Source organism: Balaenoptera borealis (assembly GCF_965194805.1).
Source record: "Balaenoptera borealis genome assembly, chromosome: X".
In the NCBI taxonomy this organism is placed as follows: Eukaryota; Metazoa; Chordata; class Mammalia; order Artiodactyla; family Balaenopteridae; genus Balaenoptera; species Balaenoptera borealis.
This window is the reverse complement of record NC_138881.1, coordinates 64,096,802-64,121,790: the sequence shown is the minus strand read 5'-3', so window position 1 is coordinate 64,121,790 and position 24,989 is coordinate 64,096,802. Positions and strand designations below refer to the sequence as shown.

At 44.2% G+C, this 24,989-nt stretch overlaps 1 pseudogene across 1 annotated transcript in view; it reads right to left on the bottom strand.

Moving 5' to 3' along the window:
* Positions 1-24,989, bottom strand: part of LOC309620687 (large ribosomal subunit protein uL16 pseudogene) — a 577,085-nt pseudogene that overhangs the window by 115,219 nt on the left and 436,877 nt on the right. The gene's annotated exons all lie outside the window — the stretch shown is intronic.

The following is a 24,989-nucleotide window of genomic DNA, read 5'->3' as shown; positions in this document are numbered from 1 at the left end:
CACGGGCACCCTGTGCTCAGTCTCCAGAACTGTAGCAATTCTTGGTTTGGAACATCGTGGCTTGGTTCTGGTGTGCCTCCCTAGCTCAGACAGAACCTCCAGAGCCAAGCACAGGGTCTGGCACGTGGTAGGTGCTCAGAAATCATCTTCTGGTGTGCACCCAGTAGTGGGGAACACAGATGCAAGTAATCTTCCGACTCTACAGGACAGAAATGCAAAAGATGGCGTCTGCATTGGAGTATTTATGGATGAAATGGCAGGCTATCAACGATTTGCTTTAAAATAATCTAGAGTGAGAAAGCAGGAGGAATGGGGGTTTAGATGAGATAATAACATTGTTCATGTTACTAATTATTGAAGCTGGGTGATGGGTACATGGGTGTTCATTATATATTTCCTCTAATCTCTCTATAAACACACAAACGTGAAATTTCCGTAATAAAAGCTTTAAAAAATGGGACCGACATGAAACAACAAAGAAATCCTTCTTTCCTTCTTCATTCTTCCCTTCAAAGAGTTTGTGGATTTAGTGAGGAGGTGGGGAAGGTGGCGCAGAGGTTAAGCTAAGTATATAAATGACTAGAATGCAGGCAGTTTAAGGTGCACAGTACTGTGTGGATTCAGAAAGCAGAGAGAAGGTTGATCTCGGGGTTTAGAGCCGGGTTCTGGACCAAAGTGGCCTGTGTGATGGATGGGCCTTGAAGGGAAGATGGGGAAGATCTTGCAAATTCAGATGGGCCACTTCCAGGAAGGGGAAAATAGTAACGAAGCAAGTGGACAAATTTTAATTGGTAAAGACTAATTCCTGGGGGTTTTGGTGAATGTCAAATGAAATAATGTTGATGAAACTGCTTTGAGAAGTATGTGATGTAAAGGAGTTAGATGTCTCTATGATTATATAAATCACACATTGATAATGGTCAAAGCCCATTTCTTCAACAGTCACTTCAGGGAATTTCTACATTCTTTGTCCCCCAATATTCCCAAAGTCACCAATTGCAGTTGCATATCTGGAGTCCTACTTGTCCAAATGTCAGAGATATAAGCATTCCATTGCCCTTCTTGGGTTCTTTTTTTTTCCATTTTTTTAAACATGTTTATTGGAGTACAATTGCTTTACAATGGTGTGTCAGTTTCTGCTTTATAACAAAGTGAATCAGCTATACATATACATATGTTCCCATATCTCCTCCCTCTTGTGTCTCCCTCTTTTGAGATTCAGCTGACTGATAATTCTGTTTAAGTAATGTTTCCATGAAGTATCCCAATTGACAGAGCACTTTCATGAAAGTTATTTAATTTTCACAACCTTGTGGAGTAGGCGGTACCATTATCCCTATTTTAGAGGTGAAGTTAAGTGACTAGCACAGAATCATATAGCTAATAAGGAGCAGAGTCATCATTTAATCTCAGATCCACTGGGGACAATTTACTCTCAATTTATGGGCCTTGGGATTATGCAAAGATTGGCATGTGAAGGACAGTGAGATTTCAGAATATTTTTGTTTATCGAATATCCTCAGCAGGACACAACCTCAGGGCAGCATTGTGCTGGATGTATGGGATGAGAGGAAAATGTACATAAAAAAAGAAGCGACCCTCTCTGGATTCAGGATGTCACTTGTAAAGTGAAGATAACTGTACCCTTTCACAGTGGTATTATGAAGATGAAATAAAATAACTGATGGAAAGTGCCCAGCATTCTGTCCAGCACACGGAAGATAGCTCAACACATCTGAGGTTCCGTCCTCCTTTCCCAATATCTCACAGGGCTCATGTGAAAAATTAAGCAACCTATGTGGAAAGGACATGGAAAAATAAAACTCCTTAAAAAAAATGGGAGTTCTGACTCAGGCTGTAAGTGACCAGAGGCTGAGGGCAGCCTGTTGGGATCTGTTCCTTGAGGAAGGAGATGGTGAAGCTAATACTTCTGATGCTCACCTCCCCCTCCCCCTGCCCCAACACACACCTCGGAGAGGGGAAAAGATGTCTGGAATTGTTGCTCTGCCCAGTTCTTCATTTTCCCGACAGCTTATAAATGTTTTTTTCCTTCCTAGTACATTTTCCCTGATAACGGGCAGCAGGAGCTGTACTGCTTGGCAAATCCAGCAGGGAGTGCAGTTAACTCCATCACTTGCTCCAGTTTATTTAGTACTTACTTTGGGTTAAGCATTGCCCTGGGCGCTTTACATGCATTATCTCCCTAAGCCTTATCAAAACTCTAAGGAAGAGTTTTGTTTTTTGTTTTTTGGCCACACCATGCGGCTTGTGGGACCTTAGTTCCCCAAGGGATTGAACCTGGGCCCTCGGCAGTGAAAGCGTGGAGTCCTAACCACTGGACCATCAGGGAATTCTCTAAGGCAGCGGTCCCCAACCTTTTCGGCACCAGGAACCGGTTTCGTGGAAGACAATTTTTCCACGGACCGGGTGGGGGTGGGGAGAGATGGTTTTGGGATGGTTCAAGTGCATTACATTTATTGTGCACTTTATTTCTATTATTATTACACTGTAATATATACTGAAATAATTATACAACTCACCATAATGCAGAATCAGTGGGAGCCCTGAGCTTGTTTTCCTGCAACTAGATGGTCCCATCTGGGGGTGATGGGAGACAGTGACACCCGAAGTGTGTTGCTTATGTCCAGTCTACTCCGTGATCTCGTTTTGGCTTCTGTCACTGCAGAAAACCCTGCTTCACAAAGAAAGGATGCTGGAAATAGAAGCAGGCTTTTCACTGCTTTTGCGGCAATCTCATGATATTCCGCCTTGACTTTAATCCGTAACGTATGGAGAATTGAAGTTGTCTCAAACATACTTTTAAGGCCACCGTCATTTGCGATCTCAAGCAGTTGATCCTCTTCTAGCACGGACAAAGTCGATTCACCTGGCTAATTCACAAATGGGTCGCGGACCCATTCCTTCCCAGTTCGGGGTTCTTTTGTGGTTGGGAAGTAATGCTCAAACTCTTTTGAAAGCTGAGATAGGTGATCATGCACCAGCTGGGAGAAAGAAGGCCCTGGCTCAGTCTCTTTCAAAATCTCTGCTCATGTTTGAAACATGTCAGAAATCCCAGTGTTCCCTCATCGTCCCCATAATTCCAGTTTGGCTCTGAATGCAGCCACTTTATCTGCCCGCTTGAACGCAGTTGTCGTTCTCCCCTGAAGTGACAGATTGAGTTCGTTGAGCAGATTGAATATGTCGCACAAGTAAGCAAATTTTGCGACCCATTCTGTGTCACTGAAATGTGCTGCCAGTGGTGACTGTTTTTCTAAAAGAAATCTCTGGAGCGGCTCTCATAACTCAGAAACTCTGGCCAGTGATCTACCTTTAGAAAGCCATCTCACTTCTGCGTATAAGAGAAGACGTGTGTGCTCTGCGTCCATCTCCTCACAGAACTGCATGAACAGATGTGAGTTAAGGGCCCGTACTTTAATGTGGTTGATAATTTTAATCACATCCTGCAAAACGTTGTTAAGTTCAGGTGACATTTTTTGGCTAGCCAGCATTTCTCTATGGATGACACAGTGCATAGACTCACATTCAGAAGCGACCTCTTTGACCCGAGTAGTGAAACCTGACAGCCGTCCAGTCGTGGCAGCCGCTCCGTCCGTGCATATACCGACACAAAATGACCAATTCAGTTTTCCTGATATGTAATCATTCAAAGACTTGAATAGTTCTCCAGCTGTGGTGCTGGCTGGCAACAAAAGTGCCCATAACATATCCTCATGCACGTCCTCCTGAAAAATATGTCACACTAAAACAAGCATTCTTACCTTGTTGTCAACATCAGTAGACTAGTCAACCTGGATTGCGTACCACGGTGAGTCATTAATCCTCTCTAACAATTGTGCCTCAATATCCTCTGCTATTTCATCAATTCGTCTAGTTATGGTGCTAGCCGGAAGAGGAACACGTGCCACCTTTTGAACTGTAGCCTCTCCTAAAAGTTCACGACAAATGTCCTTAGCAGCAGGCAGGATCAACTCTTCACCAGTAGTAAAGGGCTTCTTAGCTTTAGCAATGCAGTTAGCCACTAAGAATGATGCTCTCAGTGCAGACACATTTGATGAAGTGGTGGCCTTCAATAATTGCTTCTGTTCTTCGTGTTTTTTCTTTGGAAAAACTCCAAAGGCTTGTCTTTTAATGCAGGGTTCTTGGTCTCCATGTGGCGAAGCAGTTATGAAGGTTTCATGGCTTTGTTGGATAGCCGGTCGCCACATATTATACAAAGTGGGCTTGGAGAATGTGAATCACCTGTTGCAATGGACCCGTAATTTAAGAAGGACTCTTGGTATTTTCTTTTAAATGCAGCTTTCTTTTTGTTGGCAGTCTTAGAGTCTTCTGCTGTCTCATCATTTGGTCTTTCCCCCTTTTCAAAGAAGCTCTCCAGCGACGTCTAGTTTTTACTCATTTTGGCTAGGGTTAGCTTGTGGGCTTACCAAGACTGACTGAGACAAGCACGCAGTGCGGGAAAGAGGCGCGAACGGAAGTGGTAAATCAAATAATGGGCGGGCCACATGCGGACTAAATTTATTTTTTTAAACAGCTTTATTGGAGTATAATTGCTTTACAATGCTGTGTTACTTTCTGCTCTATAACAAAGTGAATCAGCTATACATATACATATATTCCCATATCTCGTCCCTCTTGCGTCTCCTTCCCACCTTCCCTATCCCACCCCTCGAGGTGGTCACAAATCACCGAGCTGATCTCCCTGTGCTATGCAGCTGCTTCCCACTAGCTATCAATTTTACATTTGGTAGTGTATATATGTCCATGCCACTCTCTCACTTCGTCCCAGCTTACCCTTCCCCATCCCCGGGTCCTCAAGTCCATTCTCTGTGTCTTTATTCCTGTCCTGCCCCTAGGTTCATTAGAACAATTTTTTTTAGATTCCATATATATGTGTTAGCATATGGTATTTATTTTTCTCTTTCTGACTTACTTAACTCTGTATGACAGACTCTAGGTCCATCCACCTCACTACAAATAACTCAATTTTGTTTCTTTTTCTGGCTGAGTAACATTCCATTGTATATATGTGCCACATCTTCTTTATCCATTCATCTGTCGATGGACACTTAGGTTGCTCCCATGTCCAGGCTATTGTAAATAGTGCTGCAATGAACATTGTGGTACATGACTCTTTCTGAATTATGGTTTTCTCAGGGTATATGCCCAGTAGTGGGATTGCTGGGTCATATGGTCGTTCTATTTTTAGTTTTTTAAGGAACCTCTGTACTGTTCTCCATAGTGGCTGTATCAATTTACATTCCCACCAACAGTGCAAGAGGGTTCCCTTTTCTCCACACCCTCTCCAGCATTTATTGTTTGTAGATTTTTTGATGATGGCCATTCTGACCGGTGTGAGGTGATACCTCATTGTATTTTGATTTGCATTTCTCTAATGATTAGTGATGTTGAGCATCCTTTCGTGTGTTTGTTGGCAATCTGTATATCTTCTTTGGAGAAATGTCTATTTAGGTCTTCTGCCCATTTTTAGATTGGGTTGTTTGTTTTTTGGATATTGAGCTGCATGAGCTGCTTGCAAATTTTGGAGATTAGTCCTTTGTCAGTTGCTTCGTTTGCAAATATTTTCTCCCATTCAGAAGGTTGTCTTTTGGTCTTGTTTATGGTTTCCTTTGTTGTGCAAAAGCTTTTAAGTTTCATTAGGTCCCATTTGTTTATTTTTGTTTTTATTTCCATTTTTCTAGGAGGTGGGTCAAAAAGGATCTTGCTGTGATTTATGTCATAGAGTGTTCTTCCTATGTTTTCCTCTAAGAGTTTTATAGTATCCAACCTTACATTTAGGTCTTTAATCCATTTTGAGTTTATTTTTGTGTATGGTGTTAGGAAGTGTTCTAATTTCATTCTTTTACATGTAACTGGCACAGACTAAATTAAGTGTTGGATTCTGACTTAAAGCCTGCCACCAGATGCAGCTGTATAATTGAAGTACATCAACTCACTTACCACTATAAAGCCTACCACCAGATGCAGCTTAATTGTCACTTGCTACTCACTGCTAGAGTTTTGATATGTCTGCAAGCAACTGATTTATTATGGTCTCTGTGCAGTCAAACCTCTCTGCTGATGATAATCTGTATTTGCAGCCGCTCCCCAGCACTAGCATCACCGCCTCAGCTCCACCTCAGATCATCAGGCATTAGATTCCCATAAGGAGCACGCAACCTAGATCCCTCACATGTGCAGTTCACAGTAGGGTCCACGCTCCTACGAGAGTCTAATGCCACCGCTAATCTGACAGGAGGCGGAGCTCAGGCGGTAATGCGAGCGATGGAGAGTGGCTGTAAATACAGATGAAGTTTCACTCACTCGCCCGCCGCTCACCTCCTGCTGTGCGGCCCAGTTCTTAACGGGCCACGGACCAGTACCAGTTGGGGACCCCTGCTCTAAGGAGTAGTTTTCTTCCCATTTTACAAACGAGGAAACTGAGGCCCAGAGATATTCAATAACTAGTAGCAGAGGTAGGACCTCTGATCTTAAGGGATAAATCTTTGATCTCAAGTTCGAACCTAACCACGACACTACACTGCCTCAATCTATTTACTTCAAAAAGAATTTGTATTTCTCCTTTGTCTTTTGTTCCTGTCTCCCCTCTCCTGCTTTCCTTGTAGACAGCAGTCTAATGCAGCAGTTGCACATTCCATCTCCGGTGTCAGACCACCTGGGTTCAAATCCCAGCTTAAAGCCATTCTAGTTGTTGGAGCCTCAGTTTCCTCTTCTGTACAATGCAGATGGTGATGGTCCTCATAACCTCATAGAGGTGCTATGAGGTTTAAGTGAAATAATACACAGAATATACTTAAAACTGTGCCTGGCACATATTAAGTGGTCATTGTTCTTAATATTATTTACATCCTATCTGGCCCCAGTCATATTTCCTCCCCAGGTTCCCTCAAACTATGCTCATTTTTTCCTAAGGGAGAAATGAACTGGATGAGAACACTGGCCTAGTCACCCCAAAGCAATCAATTCCAATCCTATTACTCTTTCTGTGTGATATTGGGCCAGTCTTGTTCTCTCTGGGTTTTAGAAGGCCTGTCTCAGAAATGGGGTCACCAAACTGTCACCTCTGTGTGGGCAAGCAGGTAGTCAGGGAGTGGAAGTCTGAGAAAAACAGGAAATTGCTCACCTGTAGAGTTTCATTTATTGAGCATCCTAAGTACCAGGCATTATCTGATTGCCTTACATTTAAATCACATCACACCCCACAAGGTAGATATTATCATTCCGATTTTTAACAGATGACAAAACTGAGGGCTTGAGAGGTTAAGTAACTTGCTTAAGGTCACACAGCTTGTATATGGTGGGGCTGAAATTCAAACCTGGAGAGTAACTCCAGAAACCATGCTGTTGGTCACTACACTACTCTGAAGAGCGTTGGGGCCTTGTTCAAAAGAGAAAGTATTATATCATGACACAATCCTCTTCTGGACAGGGAAAACCCAGGTTAAAAGAGCAATACCACCCCCACTCCCCGCCCAGGTGATTTGTAGCTAGAGTTTGAGAAATCTGCAAAAAGTCAGACCACCTTCCAATCTCCCCACCCCCGACTCTAGGGCCCAGAGAGGAAAGGCAATCTCTTTGGTTTGAATGAGCCCCCTTCTTACCTTTCCGGTCAGTCTCCTGCAGTGACACTGAGCCACAAGTCTCCTTTGTCTCTGCTGTCAATTCTTCTCTGGGCCTACCTGTAATGGGGGTGGGTAATGGACCATTTATTCTGGCTGTAACTTGCCATTAGTCGGCAGGTGATGACATCTTTGTGAAATGATCTGTTAATTCTCTGAGAAGAATGGGACACTGTGGAATGTGGCTCTAACCCTGGCAATCTGGGTCACTTCTCAACCTGGTGTATGTGACTGTGAATGTGGGTACAATGGTGGCTGTGTGTGTCTGGGGCTGGGTGTTGGGGGAGAAGTATGGGCAGAGAGTATGACTGTATTGGTTTTCTCAATACAATTGTGTGCTTATGTTTGTGTTTGTGACTGGATGCAGAAGAGTTTGCATATGTCTGTGTAACAGCAAGAGTTGTGGGTTTAAGGTGTGAATAAGTGGATTTAAGTATGTGAATCTACAGGCAGCCCCTGCTAATTTGCACGAAGAAGATATATGGTGGCTGTGAAGCTGAGTTCATTTGAATCTAAAGTCATTTCCTTGTTTTTTTTTTAAACCCAAGGTGATTGTTTTGGTCCCACAGCCTGAGGGCACATTCACATCAGGAGATAGGAAAGCCAGTTGGGGGACTCCTCTGAGGGCCCAGTTTCCTTGGAGCCTTGTTGAGGTGGCCTTGTAGAATCTCTTTCTTACATAAACCAAGGAACAAAGCAGAGTCTTAAGATCAGCTCTTTGCTTCCTGGCCTCTGATTAGCAGGACCTCCTCCCTGCTTTTCCTCTTTCTCCCTAAAGCTGTGGACTTCATCTTGTTTCTGCGAGGGATTTGAATCTCATCAGTTACACTCTGATTTCTGGGAAATGGAGCATTATTCACTGCATTTGAAGATTTAGAAAGGGACTAACAGTTCTGTCCTGCTCTCAGAGCTGCTGGTGCCACAAGCACAGGTTACAGAACCCTTGGCAAATTTAAAAAAATGTTGAAGGGTACAAAGCGTGGAACAGAGTTAGCAAGGAAGTGTAGTTCAGTCAGTAGTCACCTGAGCAAGTCACTAGGGAGAAATGTACATTCCAAGGGGGTGGATTGTGGTCCTCGCTCTCGCTCAACTCACTGTCTGGGGCTTTGGCCAGATTATTTCTCATCTGTGGGCCTCCGTTTTCCTAACTATGAAAAGAGGGAGCTGGACTAGATCCGTCTTCTCAAACTTTTGTTTATTTCTTAACTGAAGTAACCCTAATGGCAGAGGAGCATGGGTGGAGGAGAGGGGTGGATGGGGGTAATCCAAAGCAGCCTACTGCAAGGTCAAAGTGTCCTTGAAGTGTCATGTTTTATCCTAAAAATGTGTTCAAAATTTGCATTCCGTTCCATGATATAGCCATATTTGTTTTGATAAAGAAATGTTTTAAATTTCTTATACTCAAGTAAAATTGACACTCTAAGAACATGCCATGTTTATCCTGTGACTCTGTGGACCCCCTTGGCACAGTGCCATGGACCCCCAGGGTTATGCATACTCCGGTTTAAAAGTTTGGAAGTAAATGATTAAGATTCCTTTCCGCTCTAACACTCTGGTTCAATGACCTGGGAATACCTGTGGTGTCTTTGGTAACTGCTCCCCAGGATGCTAGAGAGTTTTTTTTTTTTTTTTTTTTTTTTTTTTACAGCTCCATCTGAGCACTCCATTTTCTAGCCAGTTATGCAAAAAGAATGGAAACCTCTGATTTTGTTTCCAGAACAAGCGTCTCCAGTATGTCTTTGCTGAGCCCCAAGTACAGGCTCAGGCTTATGCTAAGTTGTCCTGGGGATTCTTATGGCACTACTGTGGCGCTTAATCTAGCTTCCATGAAGCAATAGGGGTTAAGAGTTTGGTGAGTTAAGTAGTAAACTGTGGGCTGTGGATTTTAAGTGCAGCAAGAGTTTGAGAAGTAGAACATAGATGTGCTTCCTGGAGGAGGTGATAGGATGATAGTTCAGGTAAATGGGGTAGAGAGAGAGGGACAATCCAGCTGGGAGGAGGGCGAGAGTAAAGGTCTGGAGGCTGTCAGGATCGTGGCCTGCTTAGGCCGGGGCCAGAGTCTTGCTCAGTGGCAGGAGACACAGAAAGCTGAAATGGGGTCTTTCTCCCTCTGGGCATGAATTATTAGCTACTTATCAGTTCACTGTCTTCTTTTTAAGGAGGTTGTGACTAGGGCTGATCCCCTCTCCTGCAGGGAGTAGGAAATCCCTGGAACAAAACAAAACAACCTTCCAAAAGGGATTTGGGGGAGAGAGTGGAGGATAAAAAGATATCTACATGACCTCATATACTGTCATCCAATCCAATCTGTGATTAGATGTATGTTTATTCTGTAAGCCATTAGATTTCTGTTCTTTGGGGTGCGTGCCATTTCCTCTGGTTTTCTTTAATTTACTGGTAAAAATTCCCTTCAAGGGAGCCTGGATAGTACCTGCACAGTGCATGTGGTTCAGGGCAGCCTAGGGCGCAGGGGAGCTCCCAGCCCCTGTCTGCACCACCTCAGAGCAGAGTGTGAAGGCCAGAGTGAAGGAACCCACCTAGGACCTGCTGGTGGCTGGGGATGGTGATGCCAGCACTGCCTCAGAGCCTAAGGAGAAACACACCCAAGGAGAGCAGAGTTGGTGGCAAGGGGAGGTTTCAACAATAGGCCCAGGTAGAACAAGGTTGTAGGCCAGTGGTCACAGGACCAGGGAGCCAGGCAACAGGCAGTCACAGGTGGCCCTGCAGGGGGCAGAGCCAGCATCCTGGGAGCCTGGTGGTGGGGTTCAGATAAGGGTCTAGGGAGCGAGCTGGTGTCAAGCAAGTGCAGTTGCAAGTGTCAGGGACACATTACCAATAGGTTACAAATCCAGAAAAAGTAAAAATATTAACATGACTAACAGAATTAAGGAGGTGAAGGAAGAGAAAATAAGCAGAAATGAGTAAGTGCTGATTTTTTAAAAATATTGAGGCATGATTGACATACAAAAACCTGTACATATGTAAATATATACAACTTTGATGTGTTTGTGGATAAATATATACCCATGAAACCATCACTACAATCTATGCAATAAACCTATCCATCGCCTGCAAAAGTGTCTTCCTATCCTCTTGATTTCTTTATTATTACCGCTATTATTTTTTTGTCATAAGGACACTTAACATAAGATCTACTCTCTTAACAGAATTTTAAGTATACAATATAGTATTATTAACCATAGGTGCTACCCTGTAGAGTAGCCCTCTAGGACTTATTCATCTAGCATAACTGAGTGTGGAGTCCTTAATCTTTCCTACCAGGGACCCGATTTATAACATCTAAAATTGAAATGTAAAAATTTTAAAATTCCAAAGTACTTCAATTGCCAGAAAGGACCCAGGTTGGGTAGGCATTGGAAGGATTGGCAAGAAAACCCCCTCTCCCCTCAGTGTTGGAAGAATTTGGAGACCTAGGGAAACTACAGGGCCTCGGATATAGAGGAAATAAGACAGCAGCCCAATCGCAGGAACTGGGTACAAGGCACGTACCTGTACAGAAAGGAAGGGACAAGACCCCTGTTACTGGAACTGAAATTATGAGATCAGAGCAGGGCCAAATGCCACTCATTTGAGCCTCAGCTGGTAAGGTATGGATGGAGATATCTTATATTTCCCCCTGGTTCAGGACAGAATGAATCCCAGAGTCCAGGTTTTGTAGAAGTGGGGGAAAAACCTATCAGTGAGGGTTAGGCGGCCTTAGAAGGGCCATGGAGCTGCACAGGTCATCACAGTGCCACCCAGGCAAGCTCCCATAGCCACACTACTGCTCAAAATCTCTGCCACAGGATCCAGAGACATATGTTTCCTCATCGCCCCCTGCCCCTGTCCCCCTTGACACCACCCCAAGAATGGAGCACCGAAATGTCGTTTCAGGGCGTTAACTTCATTGGCTCTTGACTGTCTGGACCTCCCCCAAACCAGGCCTTTCTTGATTAGCTTTTCAGGCCCACAGTGGAGGATGAGGTCACCCTGGTGTGAGATGAAATGACAGTATCATGACTTGGCTGGCCATAAAACAACTGCTTTTAAAGCTAAATTTTGTAATCTCATAGTTTACCCAAGGGGTTGTGTAATTCAAAGCAATGACCACGAAGCTATTTGTAAAATTCTGACTTTCTTCTGAACCAAGTGTGGATTAGGGGATGGTTATGGCGGTGTGGGGGATGGAAGAGCTGAGAGCTGGGGAGACAAGCAAGGCCCAGATGGTTCAAGAGTGAGACCAACACTCATGGTTTCTCTTAATGTGATGGGGTCTCCTCTTCTGGAGATATAAAAAGCTTTGTCTCTTCAAGTGCCTTAAAGATTTCCAAAGCAGAGGGTGCTTAACCCACTGACCCCAACCTGGAAAAAAATAGTAAGAGAGAAAGAGAAAATCCTAGCAGGAATTGCTCAGCCTCCTAAACCATAACTGGGGCCAACTGGCTGCTTGCATGGGGCAAGATGTCTTGCCCTCCAGCAAGGGTTTGGGGCTGGGCCAGCTGACAGTCTTAAAATTAGATACACACGATAACTGGTGGGTCTCAGGCTCTCTCTGAGTCCAAGAGTGAATTTGTGGAAGGTGTGAAATATCAGGTAAAGCACTGATAAGCAGTGGAGTGTACTGGATGTAGAATCAGATCTGAGTTTGACTCCTGGTTCCATCCTTGGCTGTGTGGCTTTAGGCAAGGCATTGAGTCCTCTCCAATTCTGCCTCTTGCTGTAAAATTGAAACAATAACTGAAGCTACCTCTTAGGTGATTTTGAGACTAAAATATGACTATACATATTTATCTGAAGCTCTGACAGTGAGTTAGTAACACAGTTATACTGGGTTATGTATGCCAGGGACCCTGTGGTTCTACATTATTGGGTCTTTTGATTCTTTTTTATTTCCATGATTGCTGACTATAGTGAAGTTTTTGAGAGGTGGGTTACAGTGACTTTGAAGCAATAGAGGACTGTTTTATGAATGCATGCTTCTTCCTTGTTTGACTTTTTCCCTTCTATCCACCCATTATCTTTTTAAAGGATGAGAAGCAGCGTGGTGTGGAGCAGAAAGAGTCAGACGAATGGGGTTGAACCCCAACTGTGCCACTTACAGGCCATTAGAACTCCAGATAAGTCATGTTAATGTCTCTGAACTTCACTTTCCTTGAAGGATTTTTGTTTTTTGTTTGTTTTTTTTTTAAGAATCAAAAGAGAGAATGCGGTGGCTTCCCTGGTGGCACAGTGGTTGAGAATCTGCCTGCCAATGCAGGGGACATGGGTTCGAGCCCTGGTCTGGGAAGATCCCACATGCCGCGGAGCAACTGGGTCCGTGAGCCACAACTACTGAGCCTGCGCGTCTGGAGCCTGTGCTCTGCAGCAAGAGAGGCCGCGATAGTGAGAGGCCCGTGCACCGCGATGAAGAGTGGCCCCCGCTTACCACAACTAGAGAAAGCCCTCACACACAAACGAAGACCCAACACAGCCAAAAATAAATAAATAAATAAATAAATTTTAAAAAGAGAGAGATAATGCATGTAACATGCTTGGCACTTAAATATACAAAGAAGTTTTTATTCTCTCAATCATTGTTCAGAGATTTTAGATTTTTAAAGATGTGTGGGTTAGCTAAGGCTGTGAAAGGCTTATTAATACTCCATGGTTTCAAGGATTTGAAATGTTGATTTTTCAAGAAGATCCACTTTGAGAAATTATGCCACAGAAACATCCTTCCCAATAAATATGCAGACTCACAAGTTGCAGGTCTCCTCACCTGACATCTAGATACCTAGGTTGCTCACGTGACAAAGACTGCTGTTTGCTACTGAGTTCAGTATCTTCCCTTCAGAAGTTTTGTGTCTCTTGGGATTTTTCAGAACTTTCTGGAGATCCTACCATAAGGGCTCCTTCTTTGTATTCTTTTTTTGTCCCATTTATTTATTTATTTATTTATTTATGGCTGTGTTGGGTCTTCGTTGCTGTGCATGGGCTTTCTCTAGTTGTGGCGAGCAGGGGCTACTCGTCGTTGTGGTGCGCGGGCTTCTCACTGCAGTGGCTTCTCCTGTTGTGGAGTATGGGCTCTAGGTGCACGGGCTCAGTAGTTGTGGCACACTGGCTCTACAGCACAGGCTCAGTAGTGTGGTGCACGGGCTTAGTTGTTCCGCGGCATGTGGGATCTTCCTGGACCAGGGATCGAACCCGTATCCCCTGCATTGGCAGGCAGATTCTTAACCACTGCGCCACCAGGGAAGTCTCTCTTTGTATTCTTAAGGTCCTGTGGTGAACCGATGTAAACAAATTTGGTCCTGTACAATTATTAGGTTTTGTGAGTAGGTCTCGGTAGTCACCAATAGTGGGAAGAAGGTGAAGGGTTTAGCTACCTCCCCACGACCTTGCTGCTGGTTTAGAATAAAAGCAAGCATCACACCCAAATCTGCCACGCATGTAAATATTTATTAGCAAGCAGGTACAAAACAGTCATAAAACCTGTTCTAGAAGCTCAATGATACTTCAGATCTCTGTCCTTTTTGGTTCTTCTTGCATGAAAGGTTCACCTGAGGTAAATGTGATAATATTCCAGCCACAGATTCAATTAACCATTTAGTGGGGTCAGGGGACCAAGAATTATCTGGAAACAGCAGCAGGACCCAGGACCCTTTGGGAATCAGGTCAAGAGTACCCTCCCTAAAAAGTAGAGACTACTAGATGTTAATACCCTGTTCAAGCAAAATATTCTAGTCTGTCCACATATTTTGAATACCACTAATTTCACCAATAAGAACCCAATTTTAACAACCATTGTACTCAATATTAGTTAACATGCCTCTGTTTTCTCCAATGAAAACTTATTTCTAACATTTATTATGCTAATTATCATAGCCTCTGGTATTACTAGGAAGTAATGATAGTTGAAGCGGATAGCTGTAGTAGCCATCTCTGGAGCGCGGCTTTTGAGTGAGAGGTCTTGATTAAGGTAACCCTACATAGAGTATATATTTAAACTAATCACACAGAACATCACACTGTCTCTGCTTTAGTATTTTAAAGTAAATTACAGACATCATAGCAGGTGCCTCATTCTGGTGATCCTGGAATCAATAGAAGTTGAAGAAGCAGAAAGTCTTTAGGGTTTCAATATAAGTGAAAGAAGAGAAATACAAAATCAGTACCATGAAGACTGCTGGAGAATATCTTCCTCAAAATAACACGAGAATTCAAGCTCTTGCCTTTGGCTTTCGTGAGGCTCCTTGGCTTCTGCCATGTTTTTTTCTTCCCCAAAAGGCAACTGTTGCTCAGTATGTGGACAGTTTCTGGAATGTTAAGTGCTCAATAGTTGGACTCTGCTAGGATTAAAGATTTCTTACCTCTGAGGCTTCTCCTCTAGAGAGTGGAGTCTGATCTGGGTGGAACCCCCAAATGCCAGATGTCTTGTGGTGACAACTGCTGGTGGCTGATTGCTAAAAAACAGGGCTGTGTACTTTTCAACTAAAAGAGGGAGCCACGTGCTTATGTGCAGTTCAAGATTCCAGGCATGTCTTCAAGGAAGGAAGAATTCCACTGAGGCACATGCCCTCTGCTTCTATAGTTTCTTCACTGGGCTGCAATGCCATCTCCAGGACCTCTCCTTCAGTGTATTAAGCCACTGGCGGATTTCCCTAACTTAAAAGTGAGTGCAAGATAAAAAGGAATGAACTATCGAAACATGCAACAACTTGGATGAATCTCAAGGGAATTAGGCTGAGTAAAAAACGTCATTCTCAAATGGTTGCATGTTGTATGATTCTGTTTATATAGCATTCTTGAAATGACAAATTATAAAAATAGAGAACAGATTAGTGGTGGCCAAGGTTTAGGGAAGGAAGAGGGAGTGAGGCAGGTGTGAGGGATGAGGGCAACATGAGGGATCCTTGTGACGATGGAGCTATTCAGTGTCTGGACTCTGGTGGTAGATACACAAACCTACACGTCATAAAATAGCATAGAATGAAACACACACATACACACACAAATAAATACAAGTAAAACTGGAGAAATCTGAAAAAGATGGGTAGATTGTATCAATGTCAGTGTTCTGGTTGTGATATGGTTCTACAGTTTTACGAGATGTTACTGTTGGGGGAAACTGGATAAAGTGTACAAGAGACCTCTTTGTGTTATTTCTTACAACTATATGTGAATCCACAATTATCTCAAAATAAAAAATTTAATTAAAAAATCAGATTTGTGGCAATGGTTGCACAGCCCTGGGCATATATTAAAACACACTGAATTGTACCTTTTAAATGGGTGAGTTGTATGATATGTGAAGTATATCTCAATAAAGCTGTTAAAGTGGGTGCAAGGATCATCAGGGAAGCTAAGGAGTCCAAGGTAAATTACTGGCCCACAAAGGATGACCCTGACGGTGGAATTGTTATTTTGTTCAAGAAAACTACAAGCCTCTGCCTTCCCAGTCTTTCCCAGTTCCCCCCACCCCGAGCCAGCCCTGAATGGGGTATGGGGACGCCTCAGCTGCCTCAGCCCACTGGTGACTGGAGTGAGCCACAAGAAAGTCCCAAGTACCTTGCAGCCCTCTTATGACAGCCTTTTTCTATTCCCCACTGTGTGGCTCGGTTCATCTGCCTGGGTTTTGGTTCTCTGCTTGGACTAAGGCCCACTTGGTTGGGACCTTGATTCCCCACCTGGCTCTGGCCAAGTTCCTCCCCTGGAGGCTGAATGCTTTTTCCTGTCCTCTCCTGCCAGTGGCTGAGGTTCAGCTGTGAATGAATTCAATGCTACCATCTGTCTAATTTGGAGGGTAGCGGCCTGCTACCTAAGTTCTCTGGCTGTGATTGGGAGGGAGGTGCTCCTGGTCCTGCCTGCCCTCTGGGACCCCACATTCTGTCCCTAACGGACCCCAGATATCCACATGCCCTTTAGCCAAGTTGCGTTGTCCTGTTCCACTGCTTCCTCCCTCAGGGCCCAGCCTCAGTAGTCAGGGTGGTGACTTCTAGATCTCATCTCACCCGGTTCTAATGTCTTCCTCCTCCCCACTGGTCCATATTGCATGTCTCACACCTAAACCCACTCAAGTGACAGTAAAGTGTAATCTTGTTATCTTGCCCTTGTTCTGCAAAAAGCACACCCAGGAACTGTTGATACTAGCCCTGGGTGAGATTCTAATGCTAAAAGCAACATGGACAGAGGAGTGTAGAGCAGGTGGAGCTGCTTGGTCCAGCCTTCAGCCCAGCACCTCTCTTTCCAGGGGAAATCTCCGTGGAAAGCTACAAATCAGCTACAGTGATTTGGCAGGACCATTCCAGGGAAGAGACTTGTGTCCTGTCGGTGGTAGCTCCTTTTCTAAAGAGAGCCTGATGCTCTGAGTCCCATCCCAAACGTCCTGCAATCACACCTCTGGGCTCCATAATTTCTGACAATGAGCTTGGGTTTACCTTAGTTGGGCTTAAGGAGTTTATTTATTTATTTATAATTTTTGTTTAAAAAAAATTTAAATTTTTTTTTTATTGAAATAAACCCACAGACATAGAAAACAAACTTATGGTTACCAAAGGGGAAGGGGGGGGATGATATATTTATATATTCTATATATATATATATATTTATATATCTATCTATATATAAAATAGATAAGAAACAATGACATATTGTATACCACAGGGAGCTACACTCAATATTTTATAACGTATAAGGGAAAAGAATGTGAAAAAAAAATATGTATGTATATGTATAACTGAATCACTTTGCTGTATACCTGAAACTAACACAACATTGTGTTTATTGATTTATTGGTTTATTTATTGGGTGAAGTGATTTTTTTTTTTAAAGAAGGAAACTTAGCTGAGCTGTCATCATCATAACTCATCACCCTCAAGCAAATGGTTAGGCTGAAAGGACAGTCTAGAGACAACTAACTTTATCCCTAAAGTGGATAGCTGGGTAAGATTGGCCAGCAAGACTTGACAAATTTCTCATCACTCAGCAAGTTGCTCTTTGACATCTGACAACAGGAGTCAGTCATGGTGTATTATTAAGAGGACAAAATCTGAAGACTTTGATTCATCATCTACATCTATATTCAACTGTCACTTTTGCTATTATCAATATTTCTACTTCCTCACAATTTGCTGTGTCTCTCATTTGTTGTGGCTATGAAGACAATAAACACCCTTGTAAGGATTTAGTCTGAAGTAGTAAATTGGCTCCTAGAAAGATTGTTTTATGAGTAAAGCCTGAAAACTTCACTGTATGGATGCTGACATCTATTTTGACTTCCTCGAGGCTTTTTTTCCCTTCTCACTTCTTTTTTTCTCTGCTTTGTTCCAGATATATGAGGTTGCCAAAGAAGTGACCTCCAGATGAGTCAGGTGTTAGTCCATTTGGTTCTGGAGAGCGGGTCTCGCCTTGCTTCAGCAGTTTTATTGTTGGCTTTGACCCCCTTCTCCTCTGGGGCCAGTGAAGCCTCACTGCTATGGGTCAAAGGCAGCTGTCAGGTTCTAGAGCTGTAGATGTAGTTTTAGCCCAACTGTCTATGTGGACCTGCCCCAAGGGGGTAGTCTCTAGGGCCATCAAGAAGAGGCCTTTTTGCTTTGGTAGTAGATGGAGGTTAGGAAATGTGGCATCTTTCTTTTGAATATAATGAGACCATTTGGTATAGATATTTTCCTGCTAAACTGTCTCTGTTCAAGTACCCTGGGGAATGGCAGAGGGAACTAACATCTGTGAAATACATGGGTCAAGCAGCATACAGGCTGGGCTGGCCCAGCAATTCCTTCACAACCGTTGAAGCCCAAGGCTCCAGAGCCTGGGCCAGCATGTCTGGGAAAGAAAGAGGGGCAGGCCCAAGGGAGACCAATGAGAATGAATGTATGTGTGTGTGTGTGTGTGTGTGTGTGTGTGTGTGTTCATGCACCTAAGACAGTGCAGAATGCGGGAAAGGAGAGAGGAGAAAGGGAGAGAGGAGAAAGGGCCCTATAACTTAGGGTCCCAAAGCATCCTCGGATGGCATGTTGTTCTTTTTCAAACATTCTTTCAGTCATCATTTTTTTCCTCCACATCTTTCCCTCAGCTTCTTTCCTTTCTTTTCTTCCCCACTTCTTCCTCTCCTTGTCTCCCTCTCCACCCTTTTCTCACTCCCCTCCTTCCCTCTCTCCGGGATAGTGAAGGACATCTGGACAGTCGAAGTGGCCCGATGCTGGAGCAGCATCTTTGAAAACAGGAGACTGTCATCTCACTGCCCTTTTCCTCTACAGTTCAGGATTTCTAGTGCATCCATTCAGGCCTTTTCTGTGTCTCTCCTTCCTGTTCATTTTGTGAGGCTGAATGAAAGCACATGAGCTGCAACCTTCTCCTCTGATAACCCTGTTTCACTGCATTTTTCCCTGACTCACTGGGGAGAATCACACATCTTTTTGGATGGAGCACTTGGCTGGAGGCAGAGGACCTGGCTCCCATTCCCAAGCTCTACTCTATACTTTTGGTGTGACCTTGAGCAAGTTCCTACCCTCTTTGGGGCCTTAGCTTCCCTTTCAATAAATTTGATAAACAGAAAGGAAAACCTTTGGAGCCCACACTCAAAAGTGATGCTAATTAGAATACTGGGGCTTCTAAGATCTTCCTAGCCCTTGCCCCACCCCCTCCTTCCTATCGCTCCTCCTCCCAGGAAGCAGTTACTTAACCGAAAAGCCACACCCAAGGGTATGGTCTGAGTAGAGGGACTGAGTTATTTTTCACTCCTTAGTGTAAAAGATATAATCACAGAGTTACCAAGCAAGAAGAGGGCAGGGGTAGGGTTCTAGAAGTGTAGGAATTTTGTGGATAAAGGCAAACAGTTAACTCCCTGACCTTTCCCAAGCCCCTCCACTCACAGGTCCAGGAGGAAGTGTTTGGATTGCTGTTAAACCCAGAGTTAGGCCTGGAAGCAGCCTGTTTTGGGGTGGTAGTTGGGGGTAGGGAACTGTCAGTCTGAACAAAACATACTTGATTGTACTGTGTGGGGATCTGTGGGCCCAGTGCCTCTTTCCTTATGACTGGGCACCTAGCAGCAGGGTTGTGGGTCTTTGGTTTGTCCAACTGTGAAAGAAGCAAGAATGGGAGTCTCCACAAAGGCCTGCAGCTGCCTTCCAAGGAATTTCAGTGTATCTGGGAGCACAGAGGCTGAGTCATATTTTGGGAGAGGATTGTGTTTTTATACCCGCAATACAGGGTGTTGCCATAATATTAATCATTATTATGGTTAAAAACAAATAAACTCATCCTGCAGTTATGACAAATCTGTGTCTTGGCTCTTTCTTGCCCCTGCATTGTCTTTCTTTTAGCTCCTGCCTCAGGGAACCAGAGTTTAACTCCATATTGCCAGACTAGGCCACTGTCTTTCTAATATCATTTTTAGGGATGCAGTAAAGTACCTAATTAAAAAAAAAAAACTCCGCATCTATTTACTAAGACCTACAATTGCACTCTGTCAAAATTCAAATGCCTCATTAGTTACTTCGATTTTTAATATTAATGGGCTTTTACTATTGTTTCCTGAGAGAAGGAGATGGGCTGAAAGGAGAGACCATGAGGGTCCTGGACACCTGGCCAGGGAGAGATCACCCTCAAGGGAAGAGAAAGACATACAAAGGGGATGTTGGAGCACTGCAAACAAATCACCAACCTGACGGTTTTTCCACAAACTATTTGTAGACAGAGGTCATGGCTACCACTGTAGGGGGTCTGTTCGTGGGGCGGGGGTTGGGAGGTAGAGGGACAGTAAGGGGAGGGAGGTAAAAAGAAGATGCACTTAAGTTTAATGAGCCATTTTCCCAGCATGGGCCTCAGGCCCTGGTTCTAGAGTGACAGACCCTGGCCTCAAAAAAAGGAGAGAGACGACTGCTTGCTCATGCATTTGGGCCAGTTTAGGCTGAGCCCCTGGGCACTGGGCAATTTCTGTGGGTCACACTTTGGCTGTAGGACCTCTGGTTCCCACTGAGTTGAGAGAGCTGAACCAGCTTGGGAACTTCTAGGTATTTGAGGGGAGGAGGAGAGTGTGTGAAGACTTGGGCTGAGTGACAGACCTGAATGTTAGAGCAAAGTGTGCCCTTAGATGTAGCCCATTCTGCCAGGCTAGACCCCCGCTCCAAGCCTGATTGTATCCACTGACCCAGAAATACATTTTCCCTTTTTCTGGACCCCACCCTATCTTGAACAAATCAAAAAAAACAGGCTCAAGTGACGGGGGAGGGGGTGGTGGTGGCATGAATTGGGAGACTGGGATTGACATATATACACTAATATGTATAAAATGGATAACTAATAAGGACCTGCTGTATATTTAAAAAAAAAACCAAAACAGGCTCAGTGCTACCCTACGTGTCTTTCACCTGGGCTTAGATGAAAGCTAGGGTGGAGAGTCTCCAGTTATGGTCTCAAAGAACATTTTTCCTATCGTAGTCTTCACTGCTCTCCTGCATCTACCTTCATTTGGGTTGTGGCAAAAGTGACACCTCCTCAGAGGCTTTCCGTCACTTCACTAGTTTGATGGCTCCTCCAACACCTATAGCCATATCACTCTGTTTATTGTCTTCATAGCACTTATTACTACCTCAAATCACCATTTAGTTATTTGCTTGTTTTTTGTCCCTCTCCATCCTCCTGTCCCGTGTATGCCCCATGAGAGCAGGCACTGACTGTGTTTGGTCCCCACTTCGTCCCCAGAATTGAGCAGGCCTCTTCTCTGTCTCCTGAATACAACATGCATGTGCCCACTTTGTACCTTTGCTTAAAGTATTTCCCATCCCTGGAATGTATTCCTCCCTGTTTGTCCAATCCTTCTTGTCCTGCAATGCTGGACTCAGGTCCCACCTCTTCCTGAAAGGCCCCCCTGATCACCTCAGCCCACAGAGAGCTTTTCCTTCTCTGACTGCTATAGCCCTGACTGTCTTTGCTATGTATTTTGCTAATTCTTTCTTTACTGTCATGTATTCCTTCCCAGTTGTTTCCTTTGCATTGGTCTTACCTCTCCAAGTAGATCGTGTCCACAGTACTTTGTGCTTTTGATCTGGTCTAGCTCTTCTGTCTTACTTTGCAGTAAAAATGAGTTTGCTCTTATTCAGTGATACAAATGATGCAGCAGGACACAGGAAACAGTTTATCTATGTGCGGTCCAAGGAAGACAAGCAGCCCTTCTTTCTTTCTTTATTTTTAACATCTTTACTGGAGTAAAATTGCTTTACAATGTTGTGTTAGTTGCTGCTGTATAACAAAGTACATCAGCTATACGTATACATATATCCCCATATCCCCTCCTTCTTGTGTCTCCCTCCCACCCTCCCTATCCCACCCCTCTAGGTGAATACAAAGCAACCAGCTGATGTCCCTGTGCTATGAGGCTGCTTCCCACTAACCATCTATTTTACATTTGGTAGTGTATATATGTCAAGGCCACTCTCTCACTTCGTCCCAGCTTACCCTTCCCCCTCCCCATGTCCTCAAGTCCATTCTCTACATCCAAGCAGCCTTTCTTTAAATGCAGATTCCCAGCTGCTATCTCCAAAGGTTCAAAATGTGTAGTCTGGGGTGGGACTCTGGAGTCTGCTTTTGAAAGAAGATCCTTCTGATGCACAAAGTTTGAGTGCCAGTGATTTAGAGAGACCCATCTTCATCCTGGCTCAGTCACTACTAACCAGCCATGTGACTTTGGGTGACTCACTTGTCCTCTCTGGGCTTTTATTTCCTCATTGTAGGATGAAAGGGTTGGGCAATATGACCTTTCAGGTTTAAAAATCAGCAAGTTTATATTCTATGAAATCCTGGAAGGTAAATTCCTTGGCTTACATATCTTAGAATCTTAATTACAGCATATTCAAGTGTAGTACCTTAAATGTAGGAGGTGCTTAATAAAAGCCAATGAGTGACTGAATGGAGTGAGTGTCTGGAAGGCAGGAGAGGGGGACATTATGACAATTCAGGGACAATAGTGTAGTGAACCACATTACAGGCCTGGGTTAGAATCCCAGTCTCAGCCAAGTCATGTGATCTCTCCAACTCTCCATTTTCTCATCTGTAAATTGGAGGTGTTAATAGTACCTACTGTATAGGGCTGTTGGAGGATGAAATGAGATAATGTCTACAAAAAGCTTAGCACAGTGTCTGGCACATAGTAAACAATACCTTTTTTTAAAAAATACCTTTGTTTTTAATTAGGTCATCCCAATGAGGAGCAAATGATTGATTTCCAATGAGGCAGAATGTGAACTTCAACCATATCCTAGACTCCTCAGGTCTCCCCCTTTCCCACTGGCCCACAGGTTAAAGGGGAAGAAAATCAATGTTTTGGGAAGCTCACAGAGGCCTGACTCTGAGGGCAGGGCCTGGCAGCCTGGCTGATCTGACAGCCACAGCTGTGAGGACCTAACCTAGAACTTGGGAATGATGGTCTGGGATCTTGGAACATGCTATACTTTATCCATGTACCTTATCCGTGGGCTGGGAAAACTGGAGTGTCAAAGCATCATGATGTTTACCATCAGCGATATGGAGAGAGTATGGGTTTTGGAGTGAGAACATTTGGGTTCAAGTCTTAGTTTTTGCAGGAAGCGTTCCTTGACCTCGCGGTATCCCACCTCCCTATCTGGGTCAGGTGCCTTGTCTCTTCGTTCTCACAGTGCCTACTATTTCCCTTATCATGGTATTTGCTTCTGTTGTCACTACCTCCCAACTGTCATCCACAGTAGACTGAGCTCCTTGAGAGTGAGGACAATGTCTTGACCATCTCTGTGTCCTGGACAAACAGCATATTGCCTGAGTGGAGCAGATGTGCAGGAAATGTTTATAGAGCTCAATTCAAGTGAGGAGCTGATGTACTGTGGAGTTTAGCCATTGATTAGCTTTGGGCAAATTAATTAACCTCTTTAAGCCTATAAGAGGAGGATGGATAAACAATTTACCAGGGTTATTGTGAGGCCCAAGCACTTTGTAACCTGTAAGAGAATCACAGTTACTGCCTTTCAGGCCTCTTACCTGCCCCTTCCCACCCAGCCCTGCTGACCTTTACCTAAACCTATTTACCATCGCCTTAGGACTCTACTTTCTGTCCTCTAGGCTATTTTATCACCAAATCTGGAAAAGGATTCCATGCTAGTGTGTTAACGGCTGTTAATTGGATGATATATTTACATTTCAACAGGGAGCTTTCCCTGCTTCAGGAGGAGTGAGTAATGGTGGATTCCAGGTGCTCATTCAGGGGAGGGCTGGGTTTAGTTGCTGTTGTTAGGGGGCCTCTAAAGGCATTTCTCAGATTGCCCTGGTAGGGGGCCACCTACTTTTCCTCTGCATAGGACTTGCCCTGCAGCACACACTGTGGTTTGCAGGAAATGCCTGAGGTGTCTAGGACCACCTTGGGGTCTTCTCTCGTGTGAGGCCTCCGAGAGCATAAAGAACCAATTTCTAGCAATTGACCTGCTCCTTCCCTGAGTTTTGAGTCACACTGACTCAAGAGTCCTGATGAGCTCTGTTCCAGGCTTGGAGATCAGACCTGGGGCCCAGAAAAGCCATTAGTCTGGAAAGATTATTTCTGCTAATCCCCCTAAGCAGCTCCTGAGGCTTTTCACATGCTCACAGAATTGCCTGGGGCCTAGTGTTAAACTCCTTTGGAGAGAGGTGTAATTCCTAGTTAAAAGTTCCTCTGGTGCTATTAATGTTGAACAGAAATAAGTTTTGTGCCTGAAATATCAATGCCAAGGATCTCATGTGTGTTGAGGACTGGGGTGGGGGGTGAAGGTGAGGGAGTTACTGGCTGAGGCTAGTTTGTAGGTATGGGCAGGGCAAAGGGGTGGGGGAATGTTCTTTTGTGGGTTGTGGGCATAAGTGTGTATTTTGAGTGTGCATGCGCTGTATTCATGCTCTGTGAATTTGCCCTTTGGTTCTTGTCAGGATTCTCTACTTTAAGAGTTTGCTATGAAAAGAAATGGTTCTTCCTTGCTGCCTTATATGTAAGTAAAATCACCGCCTAATCTTCTTAGAGCATTGTTCCTGATTGTGTTGAGGTCTGAAAATACCCAGGGCATGATAGGTTGCCACTCTAGGTATCAATGTTCTCCATTCAGAATGTGGGGACCTTGGGTAAATTTGGAGAAAGTGACCCAGGAGAGGTTGGATCAGAGGACCTGAATTTGCCAGGGGCTGGTTGTCTTGTGGCTGGTAGGTTATCGCAGGGCTTGCCTTCCATTTCTACTTGTCTGCCTCTTGCTCACTTCTCCAGAGGAAGACTGAAGAGGGAAAGAGGTGAACATCACCTCTCTTCAGTTGGAAAATGTCTCATTTCCCAGTCTTTGTAGGGTCAGTGGTCAGCAGGTTGCCCCACACTCC